The sequence below is a fragment of the Strix uralensis genome, chromosome Z (genome assembly GCF_047716275.1).
Source record: "Strix uralensis isolate ZFMK-TIS-50842 chromosome Z, bStrUra1, whole genome shotgun sequence".
NCBI classification, from domain to species: domain Eukaryota; kingdom Metazoa; phylum Chordata; class Aves; order Strigiformes; family Strigidae; genus Strix; species Strix uralensis.
Window position 1 is genome coordinate 69091900 of NC_134012.1, and position 17940 is coordinate 69109839.

Consider the following 17940-nt stretch of genomic DNA (forward strand, 5'->3'; position numbering starts at 1 on the left):
CTCTCCCCTTAGATATCAATGTGTGCAGCAGAAGAGGAGAGCTGTGCTAAACATCCACAATGTCTCAAGTTGCAGATGACATCTGCATGTTTGTTTTTTTTTTTTCAATCCTATTTCCATATACCCTTTGCAACACAACCATCCCTGGTATGCTGCATTCAGGACAGTGGACCACACTTCCAGATGCCCATGTTAAAAAATTGAAAATGCACAACTCCATAATGAAAGGAGCATTCAGGACTTGAGATAAAGCAAAGTGCTGGTAGCAGATAAAGGTGGCATCCAATGGAACTTCAGGCTACTGAATTATATTGGAAGTAATGTGGCAGTATTCCCCACTTTTGTTTTTCTAGCTTGGCAGGCTTTTCTATCCAGTCTTTCAAATTCCCAGCTCTGCCAGAAAATGTAGCTGCTGATACAGCTTGCATTAACTTTGAATAATATCCCTCTAGTAAGGAAGACTAATAAGCTGTTTAAGCTAAATTTGCAATTCAAAAGAAGTAATCCCAAAACACAATTTTCTTAAAAAAGTAAATAAGAAAACACTAAATCTTTAAGGAGGGATAATTAAACCCTCCACTTTTTAAAATGCTACAGAATCTGTTACATTTAAACTTCTGAGCTAAACACATGAGGCATCTCTGACAATTCCCGATGCAAGTTAGTAGGGCAGCATTCAGAGCCAGGCAGCTCATAGCGCTCCAGACACTGGGACCTAATTGAGTGATGCTTTTCTTCTGTTTGCTGCATATAAGAGGTGTGATTGATTTAAACTGCACTTAGTTTTATGAGGCTCTGAACACCTTAATTTTCAGCTCGAAACTCTGAGGGTGAATTTGTCTAAAAGTGTATAATTTATTATTTTGTTTTTAGTTTTCTGTAAAACAGATTAGATTTTTAAAAAGACATAAACTGAAGAAATTCTCAACCACCAATTTACAAATGGGTTTGCCTCATTTATCTCTTTTCTAAATTCTCTTTAATGTTAAATTGCTCAACATACCAACCTCAGGGTTTTTGTAGTGGAGTTTCATGTCAAGATTTTTATGTGAATTCCTCTGCCACCAAATTTGTTTCCTTTGTTTCCATATGCAAATGAGATCCACCTTATCAAGAGGTCACAATGAACAGGAAAATTTAATTTTCTATTCTTATAAGGTACTACTTATAAGAATATAAAATTAATATAAGAATATACTTCTATAAGAATATAGATATATACTTATAAGGTACTACTGCAAGAGAAGCACTATCTCTTCTTGTGGGTTCAAGAGATCCCTTTGTCTTTATGTAGTGCAACAAATATGTTAAATGTTACTTGCACAAATCAGATCTAAGTTCAAATAAAACTCTTAATTTATGTGAATGGGGTTTTTTTCCTTGCTGTGGGATCTAAATGCAAATATGGCACTAACTTCAGATTCTGAATTGAAAACTGTTAAAGAGACACATTAATGAACTTTCTGAAAATTATAGAGCTTATTTCTGTCACCTCAAACAAATATACTAATATATACCATTCATACACATAGGATCTAATATTTGAACAGGAGACATTATAGTTTTACACTAGACATTGAATAAATAAAATTGTATGCCATGACTATAGATACTTCTCCCAGAGTATGTGAGCAAGTACATAAGGAGTGTTTCTGTAGTTTAGTGGTTATCATGTTTGCCTCACATACAAAAGGTCCCTGGTTTGTAAGTGAGCAGACAACACTTAATTATTTCTTTACAGTTGGACTTGATGATTTTAAGGGTCTTTTCCAACCTAAATGATCCTGTGTTTCTAAGTACAGAGAGCAGACATTCATCTGTTGTCATCATGTATATGAAAATTACTTTATTGGATTGGAGATGTGTCTTCATATGGCTGATGTTTACATGTATTCTTTTCCATTCACGTGTAATGTATCAGGCTGAAAACTTACAATTATTGCTGCAGAAGAGCAAATATGTTCCCAGAAACAAAATCTGAAGACTTTGTTAGCAACGTTCAAGAATTTGAAATAGCAGGTTATCAGAGCCTAGTGCAATCAGAAATTTTGGGCTGTTTTTCAAAGCACCAAAATTTACTTGTAATGAGGGGAAAAAGTATTTTTAGGATGTGATATTGGGAAATTGTGATATGAAAAAATATGTCTTTTTATTTTCTGCAATGATGATAATCTATTGTATTTATTTCTACTCAGTAGTCTGTTAATTTACATGATGATGTCTTAAAATAAAAGGGGAATTTAAACTAAGAAGTACCATCAGAGACAAGCTTTTAAACTGACATGTTCGAAATAGGAATTGCCAGAAAAGTTATTGAAATTCTGATTGTGTGTTTCCTGCATGTGGTTAGCTAGTGTTTAAGTAGCTATTTTACTGAAAGTGGTAGTGTTTTGTATTCCTTTTCTATATCACAACTCTGAATTCAAAAGCATATTTGAAATCTGTGGATGCTGCATTGATGGGGAGATAAATTCTTTGCAGAAATGTTGTGCATGTATTCATCTATAGTATAATAAATAATATTTATATATAATGATATATAAAACTAATATTTTTATATATATATGCACATATATATACACATACACAATCTTGGGTTCCTATGACCTAAAATAAAATTCCAGTGAATGTTTGGAACTTATAGATAGTGATAATACCAGCTATTAAATTAAGAAGATATGATAGCTTTACTTTCAACAGTATGTGTAAATATGTGGTAAAGCACATCTGATTGATTATGTCAGTGATTGTGTGCTGTTTATGGCCTAACTGCTGCAAGGGATGTAGCTGGGTTGGTTGCATAAACTAGAATTAGTTTCCTCACACAAACCTTCTGTTTATATTGACGTGCCTGTTCTACACAACAGAAACTGGTTGAAAATCTAGCACAGAAAAATAACAAATCAAGTAAGTCAAAAGGTGCTCAGCTTACAAAAACGACTACATGTCTTTCAGTATGTTATATGGGAATACTGAATTTGAATGAAACTGAACTTGTGCTTTTGCATTAAATAGATTTCAGAGACTAAATAGTAAATCAACAGGAAGTCTTATTGACTTCTTTTTTACCTCAGACCTTGTATTAAAAATAGTTCTTGTACAACTGTAAACGTTGCTGTAAACATTGCTACAGGCTTGGGGAGGAGTGGCTGGAGAGCTGCCAGTCAGAGAGGGACCTGGGGGTGTTGATTGACAGCCAGCTGAACAGGAGCCAGCAGTGTGCCCAGGTGGCCAAGAAGGCCAATGGTATCCTGGCTTGTATTAGAAATAGTGTGGCCAGCAGGGACAGGGAAGTGATCTTCCCCCTGTACTCGGCACTGGTGAGGCTGCACCTCAATTCCTGGGTTCAATTTTGGGCCCCTCACTACAAAAAGGACACTGAATTGCTCGAATGTGTCCAGAGAAGGGCAACGAAGCTGGTGAAGGGTCTGGAGCACAGGTCGTACGAGGAGCGGCTGAGGGAACTGGGGTTGTTTAGTGTGGAGAAGAGGAGGCTGAGGGGAGACCTCATCGCCCTCTACAACTCCCTGACAGGAGGTTGCAGAGAGCTGGGGATGAGTCTCTTTAACCAAGTAACAAGCGACAGGACAAGAGGGAATGGCCTCAAGCTGTGCCAGGGCAGGTTTAGACTGGATATTAGGAAGCATTTCTTTACAGAACGGGTTGTTAGGCATTGGAATGGGCTGCTGAGGGAGGTGGTGGAGTCCCCATCCCTGGAGGTGTTTAAGAATTGGGTTGACATAGCACTGAGGGATCTGGTGTAGTTGGGAACTGTTAATGTTGGGTTGATGGTTGGACTGGATGATCTTCAAGGTCTTTTCCAGCCTAGACAATTCTGTGATTCTGTGATTCTGTGAAAACTCTTTCTTAGGTAGGCTGTAGCTCTGTTGTGATACAACAGAACATTGGCTAATCTGAATGCTTTGGGACTGCATCATCATTTAGAATAGAGAAAATATATTACACTGCATATTGCATGTTCTTCAAAACTGTTGCTTTGATTTTTAAGGGGAAGTGAGTGCTTTTAGTCTGAGACCAAAAAAAAGAAACAGAAAAGTTAAACATTTTTGCTAGAGTTGAAAGACCTGAAGCATTGTTAACAGAGCCCATGCTTAGTGTTGAGATTAGCTGTTCAGATTATTCTATCACTGCCAGCCTCTTAAAGGAGATAAACGCAATATTATGTTGATGTATTTAGAGCGTCCTTGCTTGTCATCTGCACTGCTCTTGGACATATTTTGAAGTGGTAGGAAGATATCACTTTCTGTCTTCTGTCACCAGCCTCTTTATGCACTATTGTGAGCTGCAGTAACCTGGTGGAAAGGCTTTACTCTGTTGTGAAAGTGATCTGTACTGCTCAGTGCTCTTCTTTCATAAAGTTAATAGCAGAAAGATGGTGAGAAGATAAGGAAGGGAAAACCTTGTGGAGAGCAGTCCAACAGGGATGGGACTGCTGCAGGGTAGAAGTGCCCCTGAATGGTGTTGCTTCTGAATGGAGTATCATATCTCTCCTGGGCATTTAAAATTTCTGCATACTGGAGAGTTACACAACCAAATCTTGTTTTAAAAAATAAACCATTCCCATTAGGTTGCTGTAGTGTTTTTTTAAACACAGTGTACATCTGTTGATAAGACTGAAGATTCTGTTAGAGCTGTTCCTTCTATCAGTGTGTGAAAATCTCAGTTCTGCTGAGAAACACACAAGGCAATTAATTTAATCCCGAGATTTCAGAGCATAAGACTAACTAATTCTAAACTCTGGGGGAAAAGTTACATTTGGAGCAGTTTAAGGGTGTCGTCTGGTACTGGCAAGTAGGGAACCATGAATCAAAACATCTAGGGCCTGTTTTAGGCTCTGCCAGTCAGCCAGTCTGAGCCTCAGTTTACCAATGTATATGAGAAACATATCTCAACACTCACTGAACTAATGCTTGCAAAAAGATGAGAATTTTTAGATAAATAGTGTTATGAAAGACTAAAGAGTAATTTTGGAGAACTATATTTAAGCTATTTTTGTTTGCCCTTTTACTGGCAGTAAGACAAACAATCCTGGGTTTTGCTATTACATTACATTAAATAACACAAGCATGGCGATGCTATTATTTTTCTGAAGATCATTGTGATGTAAAGGTAATTTTTCTACACAGAAAATGCTGTACACCTCTAAAAGCCAACACTGTAAATTATACCTTATTTCAGTTTAATTTGTTGCCATGAGATGACCTTACAAGACCACTTGTGTCTGCTGTGAGTATTTCGTTGTGCTTGGAATGTTTAGTAGTTGTCTGCTGACCACAGCATGTATTTTTTCCCACCTGATAGTGTCCCTGGTCACTATTTTAAAGTGAAGAAAGATTGTTTTCAAAGGTAAACAAAAATGTATTTTAATTCTTACACAGTGGAAAACTTATGAAGTCCAATACTGAATGTCTTTTTTACCTATGTCTTCAAATCATAGATCGTTCCATTTTCATACTTAAGTTTTCATCATTTTTTTCACATATAGATTTATTTGAAAATCTGTCATGATATGTCCCCAAAGCCACACCAAAATGAAATGGAGAGTTAGTGATTTTTAAATTGTCCTGTTTCTCTCTGATACCACATTGTTATCACATATCATAGCAGGATTACCACCAGTGCTCGTGACCAGAGCTAGGCCCTAAATACTTGTCTTATAAAATGACAAGGAATGGTTAAAAATACTGCCTGTCTTGAAATGTGGGATGGATGTCTTTGAAGAACCTGACAATTCAAAAACCATTCTTGCATCATCTTGTTCATATTATTTTGCTTATTCCTTTCTCCTTCCTCATTCTGTTTATTATTTTGGCTTTTTCTCCTTACTGTCTTTGTATTTTTTCCACTTGCTTCCTTTCTTTTTTTTTTTTTTTTTTTTTTTTTTTAACTTTTTTCTTCCAGTCTCCTGTCTCCATGCCTCAGAACCTTTTACTTTCAAGTGTAGGGCCAGCCTACAATCACCCTTTCATTTCACCTTTGCCTTCTGAAGGCCAAAGCACACATAAGAAGAGTCATCCTGATTTCAGTGATCCCCTTTTTTCACTTTTCCTCTGCAATTACAGTTTGAAAGCAAACAGCACTCCCCTTATCACTGAAAGACAGCATATGGCTGAGGCACTTAGGGAGTGCAACAGTGTTACTCTGTGTTTCTGTCTCTTAAAAGTTAAAGAATGATGAAACCATTTGTAATCCGTAGTCACATGACTTCTCTCCTTCATACCTCATTTTCTGAGAAGGAATAGCTCATCTGAATTCCTGACAGTGTGAAATTGTCGACACAATGTGGACTGTGAGTGCAAGTTTTGTGTTCTAATGCAACAACGTTTCTCTGTATCAGCTGGATCAGTCATTATATATTTTCACATCTAGTTATTTTCAGATCAAATAATTTGGCTGGCAAAGTGGTAAACAGAAGTGGAAAATATTGGATAGGTATATCTGTAGATAACACTTTCTGTGCTGTTCATATACATGCATATTTTATGCCTGTATAACTCTTTTTCTCAGCAGTGTTCAACATCTTTCCTCTTCTGGACCTATGCTCTTCCTTTTGAAGCATTACTACTACCTAGTGTTATTTATGTGTGTTCGTAACCTCTTTAGGTATACTCAAAGGCCTTGAGATGCTGATATGGTCAAAGACAATTCCCCCCTGTGATTTCTGGTCCATGTCTAGAATGCAGATGTTCCACACGAAAATTTAGAAGTTTTCCATACTCAGAGAGAAACCAGATCAAAGACATCATCATACAACTAATTTTTCTTAGGGACTCAGAGCATGAGGCTGGCTATTACTTATTTTAAAGTGTTACTGGTGTGGAGAAATAATCATGCTTACATATAAATTATGTGGGCCATATACGGGCATCATAATATTTTAAAACATTTAGAGTGTTTTGAAATTAAGCCTTATTGGCTGAACTGAAGGGTGCTAGTGATAACAGCAGCGTGCAGACATAGTAAGTCTCATTCTTTGTCCTGTAGTCCTGAAAATTTTTAAGAGTATTCAGGCTTCACTAACGAGTCAGACATTTTTATCATCTCACAATATTCAAGATCTGTAGCACTCTCCTGCACTCAGAACAGGAATTACTTCTTGATTGTTGCAATTTATTGTTGAGAATCATGACTTTTTGACAGCTTCCTCATAGAAAGGCTTTGCAGCTCAGTGTGTGCTGCTGGCCAGCAATCTGGATACACTACCCAGCACATCCCTGAGTATGCAACACAGGGTGGCTTTCATCTCATGTCACCTATCACAGTCTAAAAGTCAAGGTATCTAATCTAAGTCATGTCTAGTCAGTAGTGATGGACAAACATCTTTAGAGGCTAGTTCACCCCATCCCAAGACAGGTAAGCTTAATTGCCCTTTGCAATGATGACTAGCTTAACTTGATGCTTAACTTTTAGGGATGACTACATTTTAGTATAATGTTTGATCCTCTACAGGTTCATATTTTTTTATAGAGACACTTGAATTGTATTTCAGATTGGTTTTGAGCATATTCACTGAACAGTGTTTTAAACTTTGATTAAGGAGATTAGTTTAGGATGGTGGAAATGAAGATATGCTGTTTTCTCCATTTGTTATCATTGAGAATAACATTCCAAATAGCCAGGAAACTGTGAGGACTTTTAGACTGAGAAGAGATGTGGAAACTGGTTTCTAAAGCAAATAGTTTTGGCTCTGGCCTTGATTTGTTTCTCTTGTGTATCTGTAAAACAATTCTTAGTTTGAAGAGGTACCCCCCCCCCCCAAAAAAAAAAAAAAAAAAAAAAAAATGAACTCCTTTATTAAAGGAGATCCGGTTAATTGGTGGAACACCTTCTCTACACATCATTTGTTGCTAAGGTGGTTCATTTTCTATCTAGTATGAGTATTTTCATGACAAGTGTACTACATAGGAAGTTATCTTCAAATGAACACTTAGGGCCATGTTCTTATAATACAATTTCCTATTTTTCCACAACTTCCCTTGAAGACAATTCACAGAAGAATGTGGTTCTCGGTGTGAAAGAGGATGAAAAATATAAATGTTTTCTTACTATTTTACATTTATATGCATACATTACAGATGAACGAATGATTAAACAGGAAGTTCTTCAACTTGTCAAAAAGGAGTAACACACAATTGGCGTAAGTTCATTCAATATATTAGCTGGGGGAGGTATTTCTGACACCAAACTGCAGGAAGGTGATGTGTAACTAAAATACAAACTTACCACTTCGGAGAAACTGTAATGTTTTAAACCACTTATAAGTCTCAAGGCACACACATTGAGAAGGAGAAAACAGATACATGCTCCCATGAAAGATCATGAAGCTAACCAAATTTAACCAACAAGCATACAACCGACACTGGTTACCTTCAGCTGGCTGGATCAGCTCCTTGTGCAGACAATTGCCATTTCATCCTGGATTGCCTTAAAAATCTTAAAAATGTAATTAGGATACTTAATTTCAATCAGCTCGGATTTTTTTATTTTTTTTTGTTTTTCCCATCTTAGTGCTGTTTTTTAGCGTTTTTTAAGCTTTTAGGCTTGAGATTGGAGCAAAACCGCCATTAGTTCTAATAGGGTTAGCTACAGGGGTTAGGAATCTATGTGACAGAAAATTTGCGTTATCGCCTTTTTTTAAAATTTTTTATTTGTAAATCGAAGATACTACCTGCAGATATTCTTACAGCTATTGTGCAGCTGCCGTGCCGTGCTTGCGGGCGTTACTGGGGCGCCGCCGAGGTCCGCAGCAACACCAGGGGTCTCTGCTGTCCAGCGCTTCCCGCGGCAGCCGCCGCTCCCCAGCCCTGCCCTGCCCTGCCCAACCGCGCCCCGCCCGAGCCCTCCGCAGCGGTAACACCCACCCGCTCCTCTGGAAAGAAAAAGATGTTTTAGTGGCACAACTTCCTACTGCGTGAAGTGCAAAGAGCAAAATTCCATCTACAGACAAAATAATATTTGCGGTTATGCAAGGCAGGTTGCCCCTTGCAAAAGCTAATTTGGTAGATTAGCTACTGTCCTCTTTTTCATGTGTAAAACATACTTGTTTATCGTCCAGAGGCTTTTCGGGGGGAGGGGGGAATGGGCGACATCTCTCTCTTTTGGAATCTCTTTTGTTTAAAGACACAAGCAGTGGTTGTTTACTTTCCCAAAACATTTTCCTTCCTGTGCTCCGTGCTGCAACTTTGGTCATGAAGCAGGCTCATAGGTCTGATTTACCTGAAATATTTGGGGAATAACGAGTTATCTCCACTTAAATATGCAGAAATACATAGAAGCGTAAAACTGATGTTGCCCCTCCTTTCTCAAGGAGTACTGGAGGGGAGCACATGACGTTTGTTTTTCTGTGGATTTGGGTCTCCTGACGGAGCCGAGAACCAGCTCTTGCTCGTGGGACCTAAAGAGCTTTTGGCGATTTTATTCCTCGGTCGCCAGCCGGGTCGGTACCATCCGTCACCGGGCTGAACAAAATGACTGCTGAGGGCCCTACGTGGCTTTCGCTTTGCCTGCAAGTGACCGGAGGGAGGCTATTTTGAGGCGGGCGGGGAGGGGGGGAGCGGGGGAGAGCAGCAATCCGCGCCGGCGAGTGGCCCACAGGCGACACCAGCCCGAATAAGCGTGTAAGTGGTTAAGCGTCCGTTTGGCTGCCTGCGTGTCCGTCGTGGCTCCACGCTTCCGGGGGCCGGGGCCAGGGGCCAGGGGCGGGCCGGGCGGGGGAGAGGCTGCGCCCCGGCAGCGCCGCCGCACACACCGCCCCACACACCGCCCCTGGCTCGGCGCAGCGGCGGCGCGGCAGCCGGCGGCGGGAGCCGACGTCCGCTCGGACGGGGAGGGCGCCCGCGGGACAGGTAGGCAGGGACAGGTAGACACGGACCCGCCCCGCCCCGCCCCGCAGGTGCGGCGCCGGCAAGCCGCGGTGCCGGACGCGGGTGCGGCGGAGCAGCGCGGCGACATCCCGGGGCGGGGGAGCCCCGCTCGTGGAGCGGAGCGGGGGTCGCCCTCGGCAGAAGCGCCCTCGGGGTGGCGGTGGGATGTCTGCCCCGCTCGTCGGCACCGCCGCCTTGGCAGAGCAGCCGGGCGCCCGCGCGTTTCTCTCCGCGTTGGCGCTGGGGAGTGACCGGGCTGGTGGGGCGGCGCTGGGGCTCCGGGCAGGCTCATCCCGTTCCCCTCAGCTCGCACCGCCTCCCTCTTCCGCGCCAGCGGTCCGGAGCCGGGACGGCTCGGTTCAGGCTCTCCGTAGAGCAAAGGATTTGCGAGAAATATCTTTTTCTAAAGGTTACCGTTCGTTTGCACGGAAGGCTTTTGGCAGTCCGAAACGGAGAATGGAACGAGGGTACATACTGAGATAGAGGGATGTTTGTGTGTATATGTAAATAAGCATGACCTGCACATCTGTTTAATAACTTAACTTCGTTCCAGCATGTGTCTTTCAGCAGAAGCTGCCGAGAGAAATTCTCAGTCGTGTGGTATCCTGTACAGATTTTCTTTTGGCGACGGGCATAGTAGTGTAAATATTTCCTACTTTGTGTTTGAGCCAAGAAGTAGGCTAGATCTGGAAATGTAGGCACAAGTCAATTAGGAAAAATAAGCAGCTGCTTTTCCTAGAATGAGGCTTTTTGGTAATCTTACATATTACTTAAATGTAGCTGCCAGTTATTGAGTACTTAAATGTAGTCAAAGCAGACATGTATTTCCCAGCATTGTGTACAGCTCTGAAGTTTTTCTCAAGTGCCAACTTTTGGTTATAGAGTGAGTTAAAACCTCGGTTTGGAACATGCTGCCAGTACTGGAGATGTTTCATGGCATACTTTCTCAGGTTTGTAACTGAGCTTTGGCAGGAGCAGTTTGGAAAGCAGATTAACATAATGACTCTATTTAGGAAAAATGTTTTTATCCAGCAACTTGGAAGAACAAAAAACCCCAAAAAGCCAAGTCTGTAGAGTCACATTTGTTTCCCAGCAGATAAGCTACAGACCTATGCTGAAAAGTCTTAGATGCTTTGACCGAGCAGCATGTCTGATGTGAGACTGAAACTGCAAGCTGACTTCAGGCTTTGGTTTCATTGTCAACACCCCTAAATGGCATTTGTGCCCAATAACACAATACCGGGAGGAAAGCATACGTAATTAGGTATGTGCGCTCTTCTTGAAGCGCAGAGGGGCGTGAACTGTCTGAGCTGGAGACAGAATTTAGGAAAATAACAGCCTGGGTGGCCAAATTATCTGTATCGGTTGCTACTCAGTGGCCCTGCAGATTTTCTGTTTTAGGTCAGAAAGGCCAGCTGGGCAGGTATGCTCCAGATTTTTAATAAACTGGACAAACAACGTAATTTAGGCCCAAGTTTCTACTTGTTTGCTCCTGTAAGTCATGCACCTGCACAGCATCAAAACATGGAGCATTATCTAGTAAAATTTATACAATTTTTCTTACACAGACAACTGTAATCACCATGTGGCCTTGTCATACAATCAAATTTAAATGTGTGTCATTCCCACAAGAGGTGGATCACTTGCATCATGTTAGTATTGATTGTTAATATGCTGTGGAGATGACATGGCTTTGCATTTGGCTTCTTAAGGTGGTGCAGTTGTAAGTCTGGAGTGTTTAGAAGTCTCTGCTAGAAGATGAGCAGTTCACAGGACTGGCAATGAATTTTCTGTGCCTTGCTCACTGATTACAGTCTGTGTCTTGCCAGAAGATTCTCAACTGCTGGCTGCTCAGTGACCTGTGTGAAGTAAAATGGTTGTACCTATTTAATTTCCCCTGTTTTGAGTAACATGTGGTGAAAGGGTCTAAAGTCTGCACTGTTCTCCAGGGGCATGGCTGTGCACGCCAGTTTCAACTCCCCCCAGGCAGCCCCACTAGACAGAAACTGTACTGCCTTTGCCTCAATAGCATGATGCTTTAGCCCTTCGTATACCATAAATTTTACCATTTAGCTGCTCTAGCTGAAATATGCCAACACTTTGAATGTGACTGGAGGTGTGGGTTTGTGTCCTCACAGGGTGGGTACTGGGAGGACCTTTTCCAGCGGTTACAGTGTTAATGAGCTGTTCCTACCCTGCAGCTGAACAGAAGAGTTTGACCAAGTAAACAGTCCTGTGGTGACTCTCCTAACCACGTTTTCCATGAAAGCATGTATTCTGCTCTATGGGGGCATGCACCTAGGGAAGCAAATGCTGTTTGACAAAAGCAGTTGACTCATCTGTGCAAACCGTGCATTAACACACTTAAGTTTGATTAACATCTGACAGAGTTTGGAGTGGGCTTTTGACTGCAGCTGGTAAGGATCCCTTGAATTTATATTCAGATTACTTGGCAGGAGTTTGCACTGTGTCTCTACACACCTTTTTCTTGTCTAGGCATTTTCAATTCTTCTCATTAAGGGAAGTAAGTGGCTTTTGGGGAAGGAAAAAAATAAACAGATTCTTTGCATATGTGCTACAATTTTACTCAAAGATACGTTGATTCTTCCATACAAAATACCATAACATGCATGTGATCCAGAATATTCATGTCTTAAATGGAACACAGCGTAGAGCAGTGAAAATCCACTACAAGCCTTTTTTTAGATGTGGGGTGGAATGGTGTAGTGGAACTTACGTCCTTATTTGCACTAAGCAGTGCCTTCCTTGATGAATGATGCCAGTGGCACCAGATTTCACTATATAGTAGTTATGTTACCAGCTCACTGTCAGCAGTGGAATTTGACCCTGATTTTTAATATTAAGAGATGGGTTTCCCAGTAGTTGATACTCATATTTCCCTTTGAAGATTTGAAACATATGCTAGAATCAGCATATCATGAACTTAGAAATAACTGCATTATTTTTTCATCTATGAGAAGAATCTGTGTCTTGATATTCCAAATGTTTTTCTTACGAAAAGCGTATGTATAATGTAAAGCCATCTGTCAGAAAAATAGGAGGACTATTCTGGGGAGGGATTTGCTTTACTAGAATAGCTCTATTGATTGTGTCAGCATTCTTGTTAATTAACCCATTCAAACTGTCCGGTCTTTAATTGATGTTTTGCTTGTGTAAGGATTTGTGGTTCATGCCTTTGGATGTACACATTAGGTTGATATTAAAATGTAGACAGCCAGCTCTTCATGTTTTATCTATGTTTTGTATCTGATTGTCAGAGAAATTAGCCCATAGTCAGCTAATTCTGAGCCCTTTTGATGTGCAAGACAATGAAAGAATATAGATTGGGAAGCAGAAAGCATAATTTTAACTTTGACACTGACTTGCTGTGTGACCTCAGGAAAGAAATTTAATCTTTTTTCTGCTGCTGTAAAAGAACACTCTTCTAAGCCTACCGAATTATTTTTGTTTAACACGCAGAGATGCCAATTTACTCTTGCAAAGACACTTGCATATGAAGACTTCATAACAATATGTCTTATATTTAAAATAGAAACACTAGCTCTTACAGCTGTAAGTGTCCCACCACTCCAGTCACAGGAGCTGTACAACAGCACAGAAATAATAGCAAAAATGGTTTTGCCTTTTATAGTCTAAAATTTAAGACAAAAGAAAGTAGGAAATAAGGAAGGACAATGAAATAATGAAAACAACTGTCAAGCCCCAGTCATTATTAATCAAAAATCATGGAAATTAAAATGTTTAAAGGGATTAATGATAGTTTTTTTTCAGGTGAGAGTCTTGAAGTAGGAGACGATGTAGAACTACTTCTCTGAAACACCAGTATATTATCAATGATAGTACCGTAGCCCTGCCAAAGAAGGGCTCAACATCTTGTTGAGTATGAGGAATGTTGGGCATGGAAAGAGACCCATGAAAGGCAAGGGGAGACTTGGACAAGCCATGACCTTAGGGCAATGCAGAAGGTGGATTTATCAGGCTGGACAAGAGAAGACCAGCAGCGCTTTGTGGTGTGGGTGAAGTTGTCCAGGCATGAGACAGGGGGGCCCTGACCCAGCCTGGTGATGTCTCCCATGGGCAGTGCTGCTCTGGAAGAGAGTGCTTGAAACAGTGGTGGATGATGTAGAGAAAAGGGATGGCTGGTCAAGGCTGCTCAGGAAAGAAAAAATGATCAAGAGAGCGATAATGTGAGTTTAGGGTGACTGACACATCTGTGAGCAGCAGCAGGGTGGAACACCAAACCAGAGTTTAGCAGAAGATACATTACTTTGATGGACTGCAAAGAAAAAAAGAATGACTTGGACAGAAAACAATAAGCAAGCTGGTAGTTTGTTGTTCCATGCACACCCCCATTTCTTTTGGAAAGATGCCACTGCTTTGTAAAGTCTTCTGTATATCGCAAGCACTATACAATGAGTTTGTGCTGCATCATGCTTATCTCCTTCAGGGGTAAATCCTGTAAGCCCTCTTCAAAGTGAGTAGCACTGTATTCCATAAGTAACTGTACAAGACAAATGCATTCAGCACAGAATGATTCAGGGAGACAGTAAGGGCAGAAGGACATCATTCTTAACATATTTTGGTCTTAGCCCTGTGAGAATATTTTTCATTAATGAAAACAAAGACATCTGTGCAGGGTCTCAATGAGTTCAGCACATTCACAGCATCTTTTGAAGTTTCTCCATGTACAGAAATCTTGTTTATCTACTTTTCAGGACTCTTTTGGGGCACTTGGTGAATTTAAAGGATTTAGACAGCAAGTAATAACATTATCACCTGTTAAGTTACTCATATTTGTCTTGTGGAAATGTTTTGATTTTATCTTGCAGACATTTTTCTGAAGCACAGGAGAAAAATGTTCAAGGTGGAGATAACTTTGACTTGAGATTTTTCCTGTCCCCAACTGTCATCTGGAACAAAATACTCTTCTGTCAAAGGGTTTAGGAAAAGTCATGACGAGATCCTCATCCGTGGTTCACAGTGGACCTGGCAGTGCTGCGTACCGCCTGTACTCTGCAGTCATGCCACAGCTCTGCGGCCATGCCAACCTAGAACGTGGGAGCTGCCCAAGAGCTGCCTAGCTCTGGCTCTGCCTATGCGTTGGGGTTTCCCATTGGGAGCCAGCATGTGCTGGAGGAAGCTGTGCACTGCAGTCTCGTTTTGATCGTCCTAATTCATATCTAAAGATCAGGGTTACAGGGTGCATCTGGCTTCCACTGTAGACACAGGTGGGAACAGTGAGGTTGCTAGCTGGTGGAACAAAAAGGAGGAATTTGTGGCTGTGATGCTGTGTTTGTCTTCTCCTAAACTGGGTTTTGGGGGGATCCCACTACCATGCTGGTATCCTTCTGACCTCACATACTGCAAAGGTGAACTAAATCAAATTTGTTTCTATGTTTTCACTGTTGTGGGCTTCATTCAGACCTTTTGTACTATGGCAGTCTATTTTTTATTAACTGTGTTGCTCAACACTTCAGTTTGGTGTTGATTCACGTATAGTGATTTAGATGATGGCTATTTTAAGTTACTTGCCCCTTTCTTCATGTGACCCATAGAGAAGTTTCAGAATCAGTTGATTTGGGTGAGAGCTTTTGAATCCTGACAAGGTTTTGGAATTGCTGAACTGATTAATTAAAGAGGAGCGAGAGAGTTTCGATCACAGGGCTCTGTCAAAAAGAGCTCCCAGAGCGAATGTTTTGTGTGAAAGCATGCCTTGCAGTCTAAGCCAGGAGTGACAGTGATTGTAACACAATGCTGTTCATGTGACAGCCAGACAAAGAGGCCATTATGCACGCCTGACTGGCATCAGATCCTCCCAAAGCCAATAGTCAGACTACGCTTGGTCACCCTGAGAACATGAATACACTGGAAGCAGTTGCATGCTAAAAAAGAAAAAAAAAAGACGTGTGTGTGTGTGTGCGCGCGCGCACACGCGTATGTGTATGTGTGCGCCAAGGTCTGTTTAAGTTGTAAGTACAAATTGACATAACTGATTTGTTTATGTTTTTTTGGAAGCTGCTGTCAGGAATCAGCAGAAAACGTTTAATGTAGCACTGAGGACAGACACGGTGGTAATAAGACAGAGTATGTCAACAGGCCAAGTAGATCTTCCAGTTCTTTTGTTCTGTGCTCCAAGATTGCTTCCTACATTGTGCTTTTGAGCATGTGTAACTGAGTTCTAGTTTCTTCTAAAGTGTTTACAAAATTTTGGACCAGACTGGTGTGTTAACACACACATGTTATGATCACTGGAACTTAGGTGCAAATAATGCCAGTGTGTGTTTGTGGGAAGCATTTATTTGGTGATTTATAAACCCTCTTCAGAGGGTTCAAGACCACTGGCAAGAATGAAGAGCACTTGATGCATAAAGAAATGTCCCTGACAGCTTGTGAGCTGCAGCAGTCTTGGCCCCAAAGGCAGCATACTTGCGTCAGTCATTGTAAATCTATTTAAAAAATAGGATACAGCATCTGGAGTGGAAAGCTCTTCAATTAGAAATATATTTGTTTAAAATCAACTGTTTCGCCTTTGCAGCCCTGAGGGCTGGATTGTCTTCTCCAGTGCACAAGAGGTGGCACCCAATGATGGCCGCTGGTGGTCTTACCCAGCAAAGGCACTTTGGACTCATTCCCTAGCTACTGCTGTATGTTCCTTTTTTTCTCTTTTTTCCTTCTTTTTTTCTTTTATTTTTCCTTTTTTCTTCTAATTTTTCCTTTCCCCCTTTTTTCTTTTTTCCCTTTTTTTCTTTTTTTCTTCCTTTTTCTTTCCCTTCCCTCTCTTCCTTTTTCTATTTTCTTATTCTGATTGAGGATCTTATTAAACTTGTGTTTGCTTTTGAACAGTATTTACTCCTAAACACATAGCTCAAGGGAAACATGTCATTTACAGAGCACTTCGTCTGTTTGTTGGTATATTGGTATAATGAGTTCAATTTCCTTAATTTCATGTAAGGTTCAAATACGTTTTTTGATTTTGCTCTGACTGTTACACTTTCTGAATACAGAAATTCAAAATATAAAATTATTTCAAATTCTGCAGTTGTGTTTTGTTTATACTGACACATTTTTCCTACTTCGCTTGCACTTTCCTAGTGAATATTTTACTTTAGAGAAGCTGTTGAACTGCAAAGAAGAACAGAAAGCATTTTTGCAACTGGTGACAGAGTAGTATTAAATAATGTATCTTTTTATTTATTCAGTTCCCCATCATTAGGCTTTTCTTTGGAGGGTTTTTTTGTCTATACTTTTGGGAGAGATGATCACCAAAATTACTTATGCCTATATTAAGAGATCTGTGTCATCAAAAATTAATCTGAAGAAGGTCAGGCTGTATTTTGTGTTTGAGGTACAAATAATAAATCAAGAAGTATGGTATATGGGTAGCTCTATTTAAATACACAACACAAGTGCCTGAAGAGCCGATGATTTTATTGCTCCCGCCTGCATCAATGAAGGGCCATGCTCAGTCCTGCCCCATCCAGCATGTGCTGAGGGCTGCCCCCGGCAGCCAGCCCTTCCCCACACTCACCCGCCACGCTCCAAAAACAGAACTCTGAGGAGTTGTTGCAGGTTCTGTATGAACTTAGCACTTTTGCTCACAAATTCCTTTTTATGTCAAGTTGCTTGTGGTTGAGGATCAAAACTTGAGAGTTTAGTGATTTTGTCTGAATTTTACATGCTAGTAAAAATCCCAGCCAATTTTGGCCTGACACTTGGGTGTTTTTTTGGTGGTTGTTGCTTCTTTCTTTAACCTGAGTGTGGTTGAAGAGTGCCACTGCTCCTGGGAAAAAAAAAAACCAGGAGGTGTTTTGTTTGGGCAGCAAGGTTGGCATAGTTAGACTCCCGACCAGATTCTTCCTCCAGTGTTTACCTTAATCTTCTTAGTGGAAGGACATACTGAGGATACAGCCCAGCTGGTGTCGGAGGGGAGACTCAGCTGTTGGTCTAAGAAATTCAGTGATCTGCCTGAGAAAGTCAGGTGAATAAATGCTTGCTGAGGGTAAAGCTGGCTAGACAGAGAGTTTTTTTCAAACAG

General features: G+C 40.9%; 1 protein-coding gene across 1 annotated transcript in view; it reads left to right on the top strand.

Moving 5' to 3' along the window:
• The first annotated feature begins 9786 nt into the window (after nt 1-9786).
• The window catches only part of MEGF10 (multiple EGF like domains 10), a 108159-nt gene continuing 100005 nt past the window's right edge, over nt 9787-17940 (top strand). The window contains exon 1 of the mRNA XM_074856295.1: nt 9787-9866. The gene's annotated coding sequence lies outside the window, so the exon portion shown is untranslated. The remainder of the gene's footprint in view (nt 9867-17940) is intronic.